This window comes from Sinocyclocheilus rhinocerous, unplaced genomic scaffold (assembly GCF_001515625.1).
Source record: "Sinocyclocheilus rhinocerous isolate Xijiao unplaced genomic scaffold, SAMN03320098_v1.1 scaffold681, whole genome shotgun sequence".
In the NCBI taxonomy this organism is placed as follows: domain Eukaryota; kingdom Metazoa; phylum Chordata; class Actinopteri; order Cypriniformes; family Cyprinidae; genus Sinocyclocheilus; species Sinocyclocheilus rhinocerous.
Genome location: NW_015641029.1, coordinates 84,471 through 101,843, shown reverse-complemented (window position 1 = coordinate 101,843; position 17,373 = coordinate 84,471).

Here is a 17,373-nt window from a genome sequence, read left to right as displayed (position 1 = left end):
ATTCAAAAATGACATGTTTTTCCTGGTTGAATGTCTCAGAGATTTTGTGATTTCTGTCTTGCTGTTTATGACAGGAACAATAACTATGATCTGAATAGGCTGGTTTGTTTTTAAAAAATCAATGTCATGTATTTTCCACACAGTTGGGTGTAAACTAAACAGCTATGAGTTGAATTTCACTTAATGTAACATCAACTTGTCACGGTACAATTAGTTATATAAGCATGAAAGCATTTCTGATGAAAAGTGAAAACATAATATTAGACCACAGGAGGAAAATAGTCAGAGAAAGTGCATATGGTTTAAAAGAAAAGAACTGTGCAAACTGTAATTGCAGTTTTAATGGTACAAGTCTATAAGGCTGATGATACATGGGGCAACCTTTTGAGCAATGTTGCTTGGGCACTTCCCTATTGAGAATGCGTAACAAATTTCTATCTGGATACTTTAGACTCATCGTGTGCCCTGTGTCTCACCTGGTTGACGGTTGACGGCAACATTAACCAAAGTTACCCAGCAACATTACTCAAAAAGTTGCCCCATGTATCATCACCCTAAGAATGCTACGGTAAAAACTACCCAAATAGTTCACCCAAAAATGAAATCTGTTATCATTTACTCACCCTTATGTTGTTTCAGACCTGTATGAATTTCTTTCTTCTGCTGAACACAGAAAAGTATATTTTAAAGAATGTGTGTAACCAAACAGTTGATTGGTAGCCATTAACTTCCTTGGATTTTTATTTTTATTTTATTTGTGTTGATTTTTGTTGTGATTTATCTACGTTAGGGTTTTATGTCATATGTTATGTTATTTAATTTATATTTATCGCATTAATTTTTATACTTTATTTATTTATAAACTCTAAATTTCTGACAAAGAATGTGTTCTAAAACACCTGTAACTGTTATCAAATACTTGAAGGGACCAAAAATGTAAAATTATGTGAACATTTACTCACCCTCATGTCATTAAAAATAATAATAATAATAATGATAAAATAAAAAAAGATAAAATCTTCAGTTTTGCATGTATCCTCAATTATCCACTCCGGTTCCCTGCACTAAATCCTCTACAAATTTTAAATACATTTAAAGGTATATGTGTGTGCATCTGAACTGGTGCACATTTATGGGATAAGTTCTCTGAAGGGTGTCTGAGTCAGAGTCTTATTTTGAAAGGCTTGTGTTTCCCTTGTCATGCTGGTTTTACCCCTTATTTTCTCTATTCCCCACCAGCCGCATTGCCCCTCAGTCATAATCTCATGGAAATAGTGTTGGATTACACACAAAATAAGCATTTCCTACATGGATTTGCATGCTTGGATTAGTACAGTCATGTACTTGAGGCATATGTTTTCCGCACACACACATTAAAACCATGTGGAGATTCTTTGTAAACCATCACTGTCTGTCTGTCACTCTGAAGTTATGCTCTTAATTATCCTTAAGTGTGTATCGGATGTTTTCTCTGATGCATTCTCAAACAGCCGATTTCCCCACGTGTCCCTGCCATGGAAAGAGCTCAAAGCTTTTATAGCGAACAGGAAATGGATCAGCATCAGAGGCAAACATACCCAGTCTAAGATTTTGTGGGATTGAACTCATGATTGATCTTATGGTCCCTGTGACCTCTCTGGATTTTTGTGCGTACCCATCTGAGTTGAGTTTCACCAAAGCATTATTGTACAAAGACCACATGTATGGCCTACAAACACATGGGAATCATTAAAGGTGTTTTCAAGGTCTCAGGGTCATTGTAATAAATTTCAGCCAAGATTACTGCTATAAAATAGAAATGTGGTATTGTTACTTTCTTTTCTACACTTTTCAGAGTAAGTCGGCACAAACATATTTTAAGTCACACTTAAAATAAATATTAATATTTAAATGTCATTAGCATTATAAAAACATACATCTGCTAGACCTTTACACAGAATCAAATGAACTTTCAACTTTTCAGTTATGATTAGAGTTGAGGGAAATCCATCAAAGCATTGAGACTTTCTTTAAGGATTCTCAATCGATCCACTAAAAAAAATCAGAAATTGAACCCTGGATGTGCAATGTATCTTTGCACTGCACAGTGGAGGGACAGAAATCCTAATTTGTGTTTCAAAGATTAACCAAAGGCTCATGGTTTTAGTGTGAAATGAGGGTGAGTAAATGATGGCAGAATTTTAATTTTTTGGGTAACTGTCGCTTTCAAACCTGCAAACTAATTTTTTTGTGAAATGGTGAAAGTGTTATTTGATTTTTTTTATTATAATTTTTTGTTATATAATGCAAATATATATATATATATATATATATATATATATATATTTAAGTTTGTTTCATCAAATGTTTCGGGGCCACTTCGAAAAGTATTCAAATATTTGAATTATACAAATATACAGAGCAAAAAAGCACCCACACACAAATACTTACATGTGAGCACTCTTGGCCTGTGTAAGAAGATCATATATTCTATGAGATTTATCAGGCTTACAGAATGCCCTGGGGTTACATGTTTCTAATCCTCCATCTCTGAGCAGTGATACCGCCTTTTGACTGAAATAAGCTCCATTCTCCAGAGCTAGACTGAGCACATCTACCCTCAGTTGAAGCTGTGCTATTCTCTTCATGCTAATTTAGATAAAACTTAAAATGCAGTCTGAAACTTTTCAATCCAATTCATGGTAATGAGGGCTCGACGATATCTTATCCAGATCTCTGTAGAACAACTCCGTGTCATTCTTCCTGCAAATGGAGTTTTGCTAAGACATGTTTAAAGAACTGGTAGTTGCTACATTTCAGATATTTGCATCCCATGGAAATAGTACATGCCATACCCTTATGCCTCTGCTATTTACTCTCTCAAAAGCAGGCGGTGACCAGTGGCTTTTGTAATGCTCCAAAAAGCATGGAGCATGCTAAATTCCAGTTCTGCCAAACTCATACGATAGCTTTGTGTGTTATTATTTAATTATTTTGCTGTAAATAGGCCCAGAAGCTCTCAAATCCCATTCACACTTGAGTCTTGAGACTTCCGACATTCGTCACTGGTGTAAAACCTGGTGCAACATGTCTTGAAGCGGTAGGTCTGAATATGCTTAAGTGTGAAAGCCACAAAGCTGCTATATGGCTCTTGAAGCAATGGAATATAGCGCACAAGTCGAATGGACTATTTTTATGAAATTGTATTTATATTGATCTATTTTTGTATTGGAGGTTAATGGCCCCTTGTCACTGTATGCATTCACAGTAGAGGTGCATCAATACAAGAATATATGAGCATATAAGTCAGTACCAATAAAAAAAAAAAAACAATTTCTATATACCTCAGCAAACACTAATATGTTATCGAAAACACTGTTAAAAATAAATAAGTAAATACAATCATTCTATATACCACAGAATAAACTAATGTCAGTTTTTGCTGTGATATATAAAATAATTGTATACAATTGCATTTATTATATTGAACACACTCTTAAATAAATAAAAATGAACAAAGTAAATCAATAGAATGTACTCTTAAATAAACAAATATTGCTTAATTAAAATAAACAGTAGTAAAATAAGGAAGAAATAAACAAATTACAAGTGATAGAAAAAATAAAAACAATAGAACAAAGATATAAATAATTTAACATCATAATTAAGTAATTAAGCTTGATTCCTGAGTTTTAAAAGGCTCAATTTTCTGTGAAGCTACTTTGAAACAAAATATACTGAGAAAGCTACAATGTCGGACTTCACTTCAAAAATGAAACTTCTCATTTGTATGTGACCTATCCTTTTAATTGTATTGTATCAGTTAAAACTAAATTAATATAAAACTAAATTAATGTTTTGCTTTGCACACATTTTAAATTGAAACATCTTAATGGAAATATGGCATTAGAGAGTTTACTGTTGAACACGTTGTTGCCACCAGTACAAGCCAAAATAATAATAAAACAACAGCAAAAAGAACAAACACTGTTTCAGGTAGGCAAAATCATAAAGCTTAAAATCTTGTTAGTTATTCAGCTAATGTATGTGAGACCATATATCAAAAGAAAGAAAAAGGATGACTCAACTTCCCTATGGAGGACCTAGAAGACACTTTTAAGTGTTTGACATTGCGGTTCCTGTTAACATTCTGGAGAATATGCACATTGACACTACTCTCATTTGCATTCCTCTCAACTAGTTGTATTGTTGTGACAGAATAAAAACAATCCACTTTGTCAACCACTTTTACTCCCCTGTAACCAAGAGTCACCTGTAACATTTTCCTAATGTGTCTCTCTTTTGACCCCTTTCTTCAGTCTCTCTTCAGTCTCTCTCTGTTGCTCTTCCTCTCAGAAATCTTTTGCTAACCTTCAGGGGCAATAACACAGGGACACTTAAGAGACCAAAGTCTTTATCTATTTAGACAAAATGCGTCTGAGCTATATTCTAGAAGCGTCCACTGGGGCTCGAATCCTTCAACTCTGAACAGCTCCTGTCCTTCTGATATGTACACACACCAACACACTCTCGCAAGCAAACGTCACACTAGCGACTTTTACTCTGCGCCATTATGTCACACTGGTGCTGTATGCATAGGGATGATAGTTGAAAAGGCAACATGCGAATTTCAAGACTGCATTTGTTTCACTGGAGAATAAAAAGGGTCTTTTAAAAAATGGACCAGCATTTGTGACTGTTATAAGACATAGTTTGGTCACTGCACATTTTAAAGACAAATCAAAATCATTAGCAGAATGACCAGGTCATTTCATTCACTAGCCTCTGGTCACCCTGCGTTTTCTAAAAGTGCCCTGGAGCAGTGTAATTTGAGTATTCCTGCTGTGGGCGATTCAGAGAGCAGCGAAGATCAGCGTGAATGTGCAGCCATTAGTATGTCAGAGCACTGAGCCAATTAAGAGCCAGTCAGTTGCTACGGCTCATCAAAAGACTGTATGCTCAGCATTAGATCTGGCACAATCTTTTCTTTCATAAAACGTCTGTTTTTCAATATGCCGAGATTTTGATCAGTTTTAGATCCATACGTTGTTTTCCACTGCTATACAGTATATATGCATTCAAAAAACATTTATTCTTTGTCTTAAATTTAGGATTTATTTATTTGAATTGCAATTTCCATTTGTTTTAGAAAGTGCAGCATAAACTAATTAATCTAATGTGATGCATATTTGTTAGTCATGCATAAATTAAAAAGTAAGGTACTCAAAAAAACATGGCATACTTTATTATATTTTAATAATCATATCAAAATGGATTTATTTAAAATTGTTTAGAATCAGCATGAATCTGTTTCTTGTAAAAAAAAGAAGAAAAAATAAATTTCATTTGTAGTGCTGTCAAACGATTAATCGCGATTAATTGCATCCAAAATAAAGGTTTTTGTTTTTTTGTAAATATTTTCAAAATAAATGCTGTATTTGTGTGTATTTATATATACATAATAAATATACACAGTACACACACATATATTATGTAAACAAACACTTTTATTTTGGATGCGATTAATCGCGATTAATCGTTTGACAACACTATTATTAAGTTAAAAAGTATGAACATTTAAAATATGGCTAGCTGTGTAGCAAGCAATATTTAACTAGTTAAAATGTGTAAGATAAACTCAAATAAATTGGATTTATCGGATTTATAAATATATAAACCTTATATGTATATATTAACCTTATATAGGTTATTGTGTATAAACACTTTTAGTACTATTACAGAAATCTTACCTTCTTATTCGTTTCATTTATAACTGACAAATACACATCACATTAAGTTTATTCATTTGTTTAACAAACTTGCAAACAAGTATTTTTAATAAACTTGCATAAACATATACAAGTTGTGATACATTTCACATTAGTTTTTGTTATTTAGTTTTATTCTTTATCCTTTTTATTTGAACAATTGTGAATGAGGTGAATGCTGTCTGTGATTGTTTTTCAGTGAATGAAAACACATGAAAGGATAAAATACTTACTATACTCCACAATTCACTACACAGATTTTTTTCTACTAGTTAATTTTTAGTTAATTAATTATTGTCAAACAAAAAAATAAATAAACAGTTAAAAATGCCTAGGATTTATATTTTAGGGGTTGTCCATTTAATGTTTGTGATTAATCATAAAGAAAATTTTTTTTTTTTTTAAGTTTAAATATACATTTTTTTTTAGAAAAAAAAATGTTAATCATGCCTCTTTACCAGTGTGTTATATCTGTGATAAGGCATTTTTCTACTACTGGTGCAAAAGAGCTGTTTAATTATAATGTCAATTTGTAGGCCAACCTTGAAGAGTAATTTACCATGTTCTCCCTCTGGGGAATATGTTTTTTAAAATAGTGGTTTTCAATTTATGAGTACATAAGGTCTGTGGTTAACATTACTTAAAGACACTTTCACGTTTTGTTCTTCAACCTAAATTACCTACAGTCATACTTCAAAGTGAATTTTGTGCTCTAAATGAGTAAATACCTGTGAACAAAGACAGCAAATGTAGGCTATGCTCATTTTATATTTTAGAGACAGTGTTCGTTTCCAACTTATTTCCCATTTCAGAAGATAGATTGCAATCTTTAGGACTGCAAACAAGAAAACCCGTCCAAGCAGGACTTTCTCTTTTGCTCCGTATTTCTATATCTGTCTCTGATTTGATACACTTAAATGGTGCGTCCACTCAGGATCTTCATGGCAGTTTGACTGACAGCTAGACAGAAAAGCTATTTGCTTGAATAAAGGACAAACACACAAAGAACGTTAGGAGGTCTGTTATTTCTGACACTGAGCTGTGTCCGAGACACAAGGATAGCAAGGTACCAATAAGAAAAGAATGATTGAGGTTGAGTGAGTGGGGAGAAAGCGTAAGAGGGATCGAGTGAAATTAAAATATCCTACCTATCCTCTTCAGTGGTTTTATAAGGTTTCCAGTCTCCCGGTGCTGTGCCCTTGTCAAATGAGCTCAATCAATATCGCTCCATCACAACAATGTAACAAACCACTGTCTGCTTTATGATGGACCATCACTTGCACGTTTTAAAAGGTCACTCAGACCACACAAGTCACAAATGGACAGGTTCAAAAGGACTCACTGATATTAAAAATGAGAATCAATATAACTGTCATAAGGAATTTTGCAGTGTGGTGTCTTCATGCACAGCTATGCCACACAGTGAGAAATAATGCATTATGCACTGATGGAAAGTAATTTTAGGAAGAGTCCCTTAAGAATAACATTTCTAGTAGCCTATCTGTGAAAAATCTTTTAACCCTGCATGAGGTGATCCAACGCTTGATATTTAACCTCAGGTCATTCCAAAATGAGATGATCTCCTTGCAGTCCCCTTCTTAAAATATTAATCCAGCTATATATATATATTTTTTCATTTATACTTATGTAAGATATTTTATGACATAAATACGGTGGCCGAGAGAGCTCAACGCACTGCAAATAGAAAAAAGCACCTGCAAATTAAGAAAACAACTTCATCAATTTGACAACACACGCGCTGCAAATGCTCACAACACAACCAAATAAAGAAACACACTGCAAATACTCACAACACAACCAAACAAAGAAACGTGTTTCTTTATTTGTTTGCGTTGTGAGCCTTTGCAGCACCTGCTGTCAAACTGATGAAGATGTTTTCTTGATTTGCTGGTGCTTTTTCTATTTGCATGTGTTTTCTGAAGTTGCAGCGCGTTGAGCTCTCTCAGCCACCGTACAATAAACCAATATTATGTTAAATTAAACAAATGGCAGTGCAAGATAATTTTATAAAAATATTATCTTGAAAAAGATCACTGTATAAGTACAGTACCATTCAAAAGTTTGGGGTCAGTAAGATGTTTTAACGCTATTGATAGAAGTCTCTTATGCTCATTAATTTTATTTGATTAATAATACAGTTAAAAACAGTAACATTGTAAAATATTATTACAGTTTAAAATAACTATTTTAATATTTATTCTGAAATGTAGTTCATTCCTGTGATTATTTTTCAGCAGCCATTACTCTGGTTTTCATTTTCACATAATCCCTAAGAAATCAATCTAATATGGTGATTTTTTGCGATATGGTGATCACATTTGTGAAATGTCAGCAAACTTTCGCGAGAAAGAACAGGTCCATAATGTCGCGATGTATTAAGCAAAGCTAGCACAGAAGTCAAAACAAGCAGCTTTCTATCGGTCAGTGCAGTGAATTCACGTGACCAACTTAAACGTGAGCAAAATCTGCAAGGAGGACATTTTTTGCCCTTACACAAAACTTCTGATTACAGATTCCTTTTGAAATAACTGGACGTCCCTGCGAAATTTCGTCGTGCAACTGTAAACTGTAAACTGTGACTGCGCCTTTAAGGGGAGCATTCACTCAGAATATAGTGCCATTTATTTGCACACTCCCACAGCATTAGTTTTAGTGCCCAGTAATAGAAATAAGCCCACAAAATGTGTGTTAAGCGCAATTTGCATGGTGCAGTTCCCAAACTTGCAGGCCGGTTCTCAGTGCTAAGTTGTGGAGGATGTAGCAGATTACCACAATTTATCACACTATGCTGGGCCCTTTCTTTTAATGCCATTAGATTAAAAAAAATCCACAAAGACCTGTTTGTATGCATCATTCTAATGCCACAGCTCAAATGTCCTAAGCCTGCTTTGCCTTTGCTGTGTTAAACCAACAGGAGTTCAAAGTCCCTTGCTCTCATGAATTCAAAGACATGTAGAGGACAGGAGTGAGTTCAAACATGTCTCTACAAAGCAAAATTCCTCCTAGCTCTGGTTTTACTGAGAATGTGTCCAAAACAGAGAAGGAAAACAACAACAGCCATTGAGGAGATGGAGAGATGAAAGTGATGAAAGTATTTATCACTTTAAATGGCACAGATGTGTGGGAAAGTGCAAGAGAGAGGCTTTAAACCTTTTGTAATCAAACTAGAAAGGTTTGGAAAGGCTTTGTATCTGGCTTAGCACGTTATATGAATATAATGTCACACAAGTGCCTGTAGAAGTGTCCAAATACACAAATTTCCCCAACTTTACATTATTTTTTTCATATATATTTTATATTCACTACATATTATATGAGGGATCAAATCGGTGATTTTGGGCGCATTATATGCATGCATGGGTAAAATTTCTCTTGACAGATATCTCAGCAGTTTTCAGTCTTCTCTTTCCAGGCTGATATCTAGTCACAGCTGTTGTATGAGAACGTCTTGTAGCATCATGCTAAGACTTACATCACCACTGGATATATGACTGCTCTTTCTAAAGCAGAGATTAGATTTCATGATTTGAAATATGATCTCTATAAAACAGATTTGAATACCAAATCAGATTTGTTTGCAGTGTGATCAAATGCTTAGTATCTTCTGCTGGAAATATATTCCTGGACGTTTCTTAGAGCTTAATTCTGAAAAAAACGAAGTTTGTTTTGAGTTCTTTAGAACCACCATTGGTCCGTGGCAATTCAGTAGGTGTACTCTGGGGCTCTGCCTTCTTTGACTTGGACGCTTTCGGTTAATTTCTTTAGTTCAGTCCATCGAGGTCAGATGCATGTAAAAACATGAACACACCGGAGAACAGCATTGTAATAGATATGGACAGTCTCTTTCGCATCCTCTTGCGCTTGAATTGTAAAAATCAATTGAGTGTTTAAATTGGCAAGAATTAAAAACATATGCAAATGATAAACTATAGTGATGATGCAACACTGGTATAAGTGACAATTCCATCAACTGTCCCGAGCGTCTTTCATGTTGACCCAGGGCCAGGGCAGTTCTTACTGTCAAGACACAGTTTAGCAACTGCAGTTCTTTTACTTTCATATCTGCCAGCTTTGCATAATATTTGCATCCCTGTGTTTTGAGAGTAAATCCTTTCTTAGGGCTGCATGCTGTACACATTAAGATGCTGTGAGACACACGCACAGACATAAGGAGACACGTATGCAGTCTTTTCTGTTCCTGTGACAAAACGTCTCTTTGTTTTTCTCTTCCAGGCAGCAGCAGATAACAGCAATGAATCTACTGCCTGTGCTCTTCTCTCAGGTGTAACTTTGAGCACTTCCTAAAAGAAAGGAAATGTCAACAGAGGGATATAAAACCCAGACCAAAGCGGCACAGAATGGTGTATTTATTTACAGGAGTTTCTGAGAAAGTCAGAGGGAGAAAGTAGTAAATGACAGTGCAGTTGTAAATATCCCAGTAGAAGCAGAGGAGACAGTCACTGTGTCTCAGCAGAATCTCTGCTAATGTTACTGTTTTCTGGAGGTGCGCCGTAACAAAACATGTAGATTCTGACTCGGAAATCATCAGAACTGTCACTCCTCAGAGAAACTGTCAGTTGACAGGAAGCAGGTTATGGGCTCTGTTCCAAAACTCAGTAAGCTGTCTACATATAGCAGCTGACTTAGCTGACTAAGGCAACATTTTACTGAGATAAAACTTAGTTTGATTTGGAACACTGTTCATGTGAAGCCATTCCATAAACACTAAAAAAAAAAAAAAATTCTTCATTCTCAGAAAAAAGGTACAAAAACTGTCACTGGGGTGGTACCTTTAAGGTACTAATATGTACACCAAGGGTCACCCAACTTGATCCTGGAGGGCCTGTGTCCTGCAGAGTTTAGCTCCAACTTGCCTCAACACACCTGCCTGCAAGTTTCAAGTATACCTAAGACCTTGATTAGCTGGTTCAGGTGTGTTTAAGTAGGGTTAGAGCAAAACTTTGCAGAAAACCGGCCCTCCAGGACTGAGTCTGGTGACCCCTGATGTACACTTTAGGTCATTGGTCTTAAACTCAATTCCTGGAGGGCTACAGCTCTGCACAGTTTAGCTCCAACCCTAATCAAACACACCTGATCCAGCTAATCAAGGTCTTCAGGATTACTAGAAACTTCCAAGCAGGAGTGATTTGGAGCTGGTTAGAGCTAAACTGTGCAGGGCTGCGTTTCTCAATAACGATTGATCTTAGAGCTTATGAGCGTTTTCTACGAGTCATTTTATGATCGTTCGTTATTGTTTCATGTGCGTTTCCCAAAAATGCACTTAACACAATCGCACGCAGCCGTGCTTTAAGTGCTACGTGTCCTGCAGAGTTTAGCTCCAACTTGCCTCAACACACCTGCCTGCAAGTTTCAAGTATACCTAAGACCTTGATTAGCTGGTTCAGGTGTGTTTAAGTAGGGTTAGAGCAAAACTTTGCAGAAAACCGGCCCTCCAGGACTGAGTCTGGTGACCCCTGATGTACACTTTAGGTCATTGGTCTTAAACTCAATTCCTGGAGGGCTACAGCTCTGCACAGTTTAGCTCCAACCCTAATCAAACACACCTGATCCAGCTAATCAAGGTCTTCAGGATTACTAGAAACTTCCAAGCAGGAGTGATTTGGAGCTGGTTAGAGCTAAACTGTGCAGGGCTGCGTTTCTCAATAACGATTGATCTTAGAGCTTATGAGCGTTTTCTACGAGTCATTTTATGATCGTTCGTTATTGTTTCATGTGCGTTTCCCAAAAATGCACTTAACACAATCGCACGCAGCCGTGCTTTAAGTGCTACTGATTTGGAACACTGTTCATGTGAAGCCATTCCATAAACACTAAAAAAAAAAAAAAATTCTTCATTCTCAGAAAAAAGGTACAAAAACTGTCACTGGGGTGGTACCTTTAAGGTACTAATATGTACACCAAGGGTCACCCAACTTGATCCTGGAGGGCCTGTGTCCTGCAGAGTTTAGCTCCAACTTGCCTCAACACACCTGCCTGCAAGTTTCAAGTATACCTAAGACCTTGATTAGCTGGTTCAGGTGTGTTTAAGTAGGGTTAGAGCAAAACTTTGCAGAAAACCGGCCCTCCAGGACTGAGTCTGGTGACCCCTGATGTACACTTTAGGTCATTGGTCTTAAACTCAATTCCTGGAGGGCTACAGCTCTGCACAGTTTAGCTCCAACCCTAATCAAACACACCTGATCCAGCTAATCAAGGTCTTCAGGATTACTAGAAACTTCCAAGCAGGAGTGATTTGGAGCTGGTTAGAGCTAAACTGTGCAGGGCTGCGTTTCTCAATAACGATTGATCTTAGAGCTTATGAGCGTTTTCTACGAGTCATTTTATGATCGTTCGTTATTGTTTCATGTGCGTTTCCCAAAAATGCACTTAACACAATCGCACGCAGCCGTGCTTTAAGTGCTACTTAGGAGTCGCTATCTGTTTGTCAAGTGCTGAAATGTCACCTTATAAAATGGCTTGTAATTGTAGTACACGCTCGTTTAGTGAAATGTTAACCTAATTAATAATAAATAAGTATAATATTATACTTTACATAATAATATACAATATACTTTATACAAAAGTATATTTTATAGTAGGCTATATAATAGCTATCTACATAAAAACATTATTTCCGTGTCCAATACATTGGTTTTCGTGCACATCAGTAACCCCCCCCCCAGGCTTTAAAGCATATTTCCTACATTACTTTTATTCTTTTTTTTGTTCAGTCATTCAATTTTAGACGTGTATTTTATTTTTTCTGCCCTTTTTAATTATTTCATTTATAAATTCATTAAAAAAACGAGTAATAAAGTGTACACTAAAGTACAATCAAAACTTTTATATTATAATCACATTGCACTTTCAAGTTAAAGGTGCAATCTACCGATTGTCCTGCAGGTGACCGCATAAATCTGTCTTCTTACGATGCACTTAGGGCTTTACGATTACTCCAGAGCACTCGTAGATCTACGATGATTTTCAATGATTCAATGTTCAAATTCTAACATGTTACTAACATATTATACATACTATAGATTCTAACATAATATCCAGTCAATAAAATTTAATCAAGCTCACAAAATATAAGAGAGTGGATAACAAATTTCTATCTGGATGCTTTAGATCGGTCGTGGGCCGTGTGCCTCACCTGGTTGCATGTTGATGGCAACATTAACCAAAGTTGCCTGGCAACATTGCTCAGAAAGTTGCCCCGTGTATCATCAGCCTCCAAATAGACTTGACATGTCTTCACGGACCACATTTGAATATGCACATGCATAAATTAGATTACGTGAACTTTTTTTTTTCAGTTTATGCCTCACATATTTTGCTTCAGAAGACTTCGAATAGTAGCACACCAGCTGTAGAGACAATTATTACAGTGTCCATTTTTTTTTTGACAGGTCCTGGTGACTGAATGCATTCATTATATGCAAAAGAGCAAATAATGAACTTTCTTCAGAACATCTCCTTTTGTGTTCCACAGAAGAAATGAAGTCATCTGGGTTTGGAACGACATGACCGTGAGTAAAAGAATTTCCATTTTTAGCTGAACTGTTCTATTAAAAAGAGCAGTTAAATACCAAACATACCCCTTTTGTTGTGTGTAGGCGACAATACTTTGACTGGCATGATGTGCCTCCACTGCAGCATTGCTCTGATACTCACTTTAGCTCTGTGTGATAGTAATAGGATTCCATGACTCCAGTCTGCAGGTCAGTGCGCTCGCTGCTCTCCTCTTCCTTGTACCTGTCACTCTGACTGCTGGTGTGTGTCTGAGATCAGTATTGGGTAAAGAGCCTTTTTCCCAGAATACCATGCCACAATGTAAGATTTAGAAAAGGATCCTTGACTACACAGTGGATAGACACTATATTATAAGTATATACTACTCCTATAAGTTGCAACAATAATGAATAACTTATTAGTGCCGTTTAGTGTCATATAATATAGACCAGTGCCAGCCAATCAGATTACAGGTTGTCAGATCATGAAAATGCATTGCGGTTTTGTGTGCAATATGCATCACCATTGAATGGATTGTGATGGTATGTGCCGTCTGAGGATCAGACTATTCTGTCATTGACATACAGTGTGTGCAGCATATTGGGGGCAGGAAATGATTAAGGTTACTGTTATCTTGTCTTCAATAATTGCCACTGACCTCATGAAGACAAATAAAGAAGCAAATAAATCAAACGTACATATGAAGCATGGTACTGCTATAGTAAATGGACCAGTCATTCCAAACCCATCGTCTACAAACAGCTTAATTTGCTGCCTTTGCCGGTCATCCATTTACAGGGCAAGGTCAATCTAGATTACTTCCCTTAAATGTTCAGGCCACAGGTCTTCTGTGTGAGAGAGAAAGCAGGCTATTATGATCCGGTTCCAACAGAACTGATAACAATCTGAAATTAAAACTGCCGCCTTCTCAGAACTGGTCTTTTCTCCTCAGTCCACTCTCAGAGAATACTCTTGTTTGTACTCAATTGAAATTGCCCGCTAGCACCTCCAAACAATTATACTGTCAGAGAGATGTATGCACTGACTTTGCCTGGTATAGAACAATAATTGAGAAATCGCAGTATAATTCTGATGTCAGATTTCATCCTCTCTGCCTGGCACATTTTACGCTTTTTAATTTAAAAGATTTATTTATTTATCTACAGATTAATTCAAGTTTTTCAATTAAAGTTTATTTGTATAGTGCTTTTCACGACACAAATCGTTGCAAAGCAAAATTACGTTTCTACAATATTTAGTAGTAGCTTATGTAAAAACCTTGGATTGTTTTGGTTATTTTCTATGAGTTTGTGGATATGCTCGGCCCTGGCAGCTTTTAGAGCCTGTCTATAGCTGGACATACTGTTTTTCCACGCAATTCTAAAAACTTCCAAGTTAGTTTTTCTCCGTTTGCGCTCAAGACTCTGAGTTTCTTTCTTGAGAGAAACATATACGTGTAAGTATAACATGCAAATACCAATTAGATCAGGCAGTTCTTCCACCCCAGACTCAGTAAATCATTTTGACAATGGCACACTGAAAATCACTGAGCTCTTTAGCACACCCCATTCTAGTGGAAATGTTTGCCTAAAGAGATTGAATGGCTTTATGCTTGATTTTATGTATCTGTTAGTAATGGGTGTAGCTGATCACACAGAAGTTGGAAAGGTATTATCTTCTTAGCTTATGTTGTTTCATTGGATCATTGTTATCAAGTCATATTATTTCCAACATTGAGTACTCTCAGTCCTGCTGTGCTCTCTCAGTCTAAAGAAATACCTACGTGTCAATAATCCACACTTGACCTGACCTTCCTCCTCTGTAAATATTTTGTATTCTAGAGTCTTAGTCACTTTGTCCTCTACCCGACTGAATCCGCATGGGAAGTCAAGAGACACCAAACCGTTTGATCACATTGAGAGGACAGAGAGAAAGAAAGAGAGATGTGACTGTTATGGTCTTCATTTGTTAGTCTGTGTTTAAATGTAGAAGAGGTTAAAATGCGCTGTTGTCAGATTGATGTGGTAGACCACCCAGTTGACCTTCCTCTCACTCTTCCTTTAAAGTCTCCTGGTGCACATACACAAACACACACACACACACACACACACACGTGATGCATCATCAATGAGTGTGAGTGATCTGTCTCAGGGTAAATAAGCATGGCACTTCCGTCACCTCAGGCTGAGAGAAGATGCAGAGGCCAGAAGTAACTGCCATAAATTATGTCACTGTGTGTGTCTGTGTGTGTTTTGGTAGTCCCACAGCTGAAGGGCAGTAATCCCATAGCTGTTCTCTGAGGAACAGTCCTGCCCCCAGCTTTAAAAAAAACAGCAGTTTAGTGTTCAATCAAACTCACAATCCACCGCTTCTCTGATGACTCAATGATACTTAAAGAAAATAGAGTGGCAATTTACCAATAAAGAGCCCTTTAATCCATACAGACCCATATTAAGTCACTTTTCAACGATTTACAGAAATAGGATGTATATAATGGGCAGACATTTGGAACAAGCATAGCTAAGATCACACATTTATATATACAGTATATATATATATATATATATATATATATATACCATTCAAATTCAACATATGCAATAGAGCAGCACTGACATTATTGCAAAATATTGTCTTCTTTTTTTCACGGAAGATAGTCAGTGTGAAACGACATGAGAGTGAGAAAATTATGAATTCTATTTTTGGCTGAGCTTTTAGTAGAGCCATTGAGTATGATGATAACGCTGGCTGACACAGGTTAGTAGAGGACAGGGAATGAGGACAGGAGAGGAGAACAGGACCTCATGGATGTGTCAAACCCCTGAATAAAAGACTTTATGGCTCTGCAGAGAGAACATCACTGGAACATCACAAACTATTCTGCTGCGTTACTATGGTTACAAACGTTTGTTTGAAATTAGGTATAACTGATTAGTGCGAGCACATCATTCGACCGCATTTGGTTAGCAGTTATCATTTATGAGTATTTTTATATTAAACGGGGGTGCACGTACAATGAATTAGGCTACAACTTGAAAAAAGTGCTATTTCAATTTCTATTCTTGAGAATTGAAATCTTCATAAAAACATCACTCAAAAGATAATCTCTCAGCAAATTGGATATGATATTCCAAAAATAATGAAAGAACAAGATGTTTTTGAGCATTTTAAAATGTCCTTTAAAAACAGCACTAATATTAATGCGCTCTCTCTCTCTTTCTCTCTCTCTCTCTCTCTCTCTCTCTCTCTCTCTGTATTTGTGTGTTTGTGGAATATGTAGGCCCATGTGTATATCTTGAATTCCAGGTTTAGGAGCACAGTATACCAATGAGAGTTTCATCTGTCATCTGATCTCTGATTGGCTAAAGCATCATTGTACTGAGTGCTGGGTCAGGAGGTCATCAGCCAGTGCCTCAAGGAGAAGAAAGGTAGGGGGTCAGTCAGTAGGTAGGGGGTGGTTTTGCCAAGAGATAAAGTGATTGACTTTGGCACTGCATGCTGGGTGAAGACAATTTAACATCAAATGCCCCGTGAATAAAGACTCCTCCTTATCACACATAGCTACAACCTGCCTGAGTGCTCACAAATCCTCCCTTGGCTGATAAGATAAACATGAAATACATGACAGTGGACTAAAAAAATAAATTGCACTATTGTCTTTGTGGGCTGTATGTTTATTACACAGAACCTTTGTGTTGCCAATACAGAGGTTGAACTGCAGAACAGAAAAGAGGGAGAAGGTTTCTTTACTGCAAACATGCAGACGAGAAAGGTTGGGCTAAGCATCCAATAACAGAGTGTTAGTCGATGTTGCTAAGATAACAGGCCAATGAGAAAATGCTGTTGAATTGAATCAACATTGGGAAAATGGGTCAGGAACTGAACTGTGAAGATTGAATACCTAATACAATAGATCTGTAGCCAACTTAATAGAAAAATGATGAAAATATGAAAAAAAAAAATCCACAAATGAACAAATATAATAAAAAATGTAAGTTTCAACATTTATAAAACATTGTATTTTTTGTTATATATATATATTACATACACACACACACACACACACACACACACATATATATATACATATATC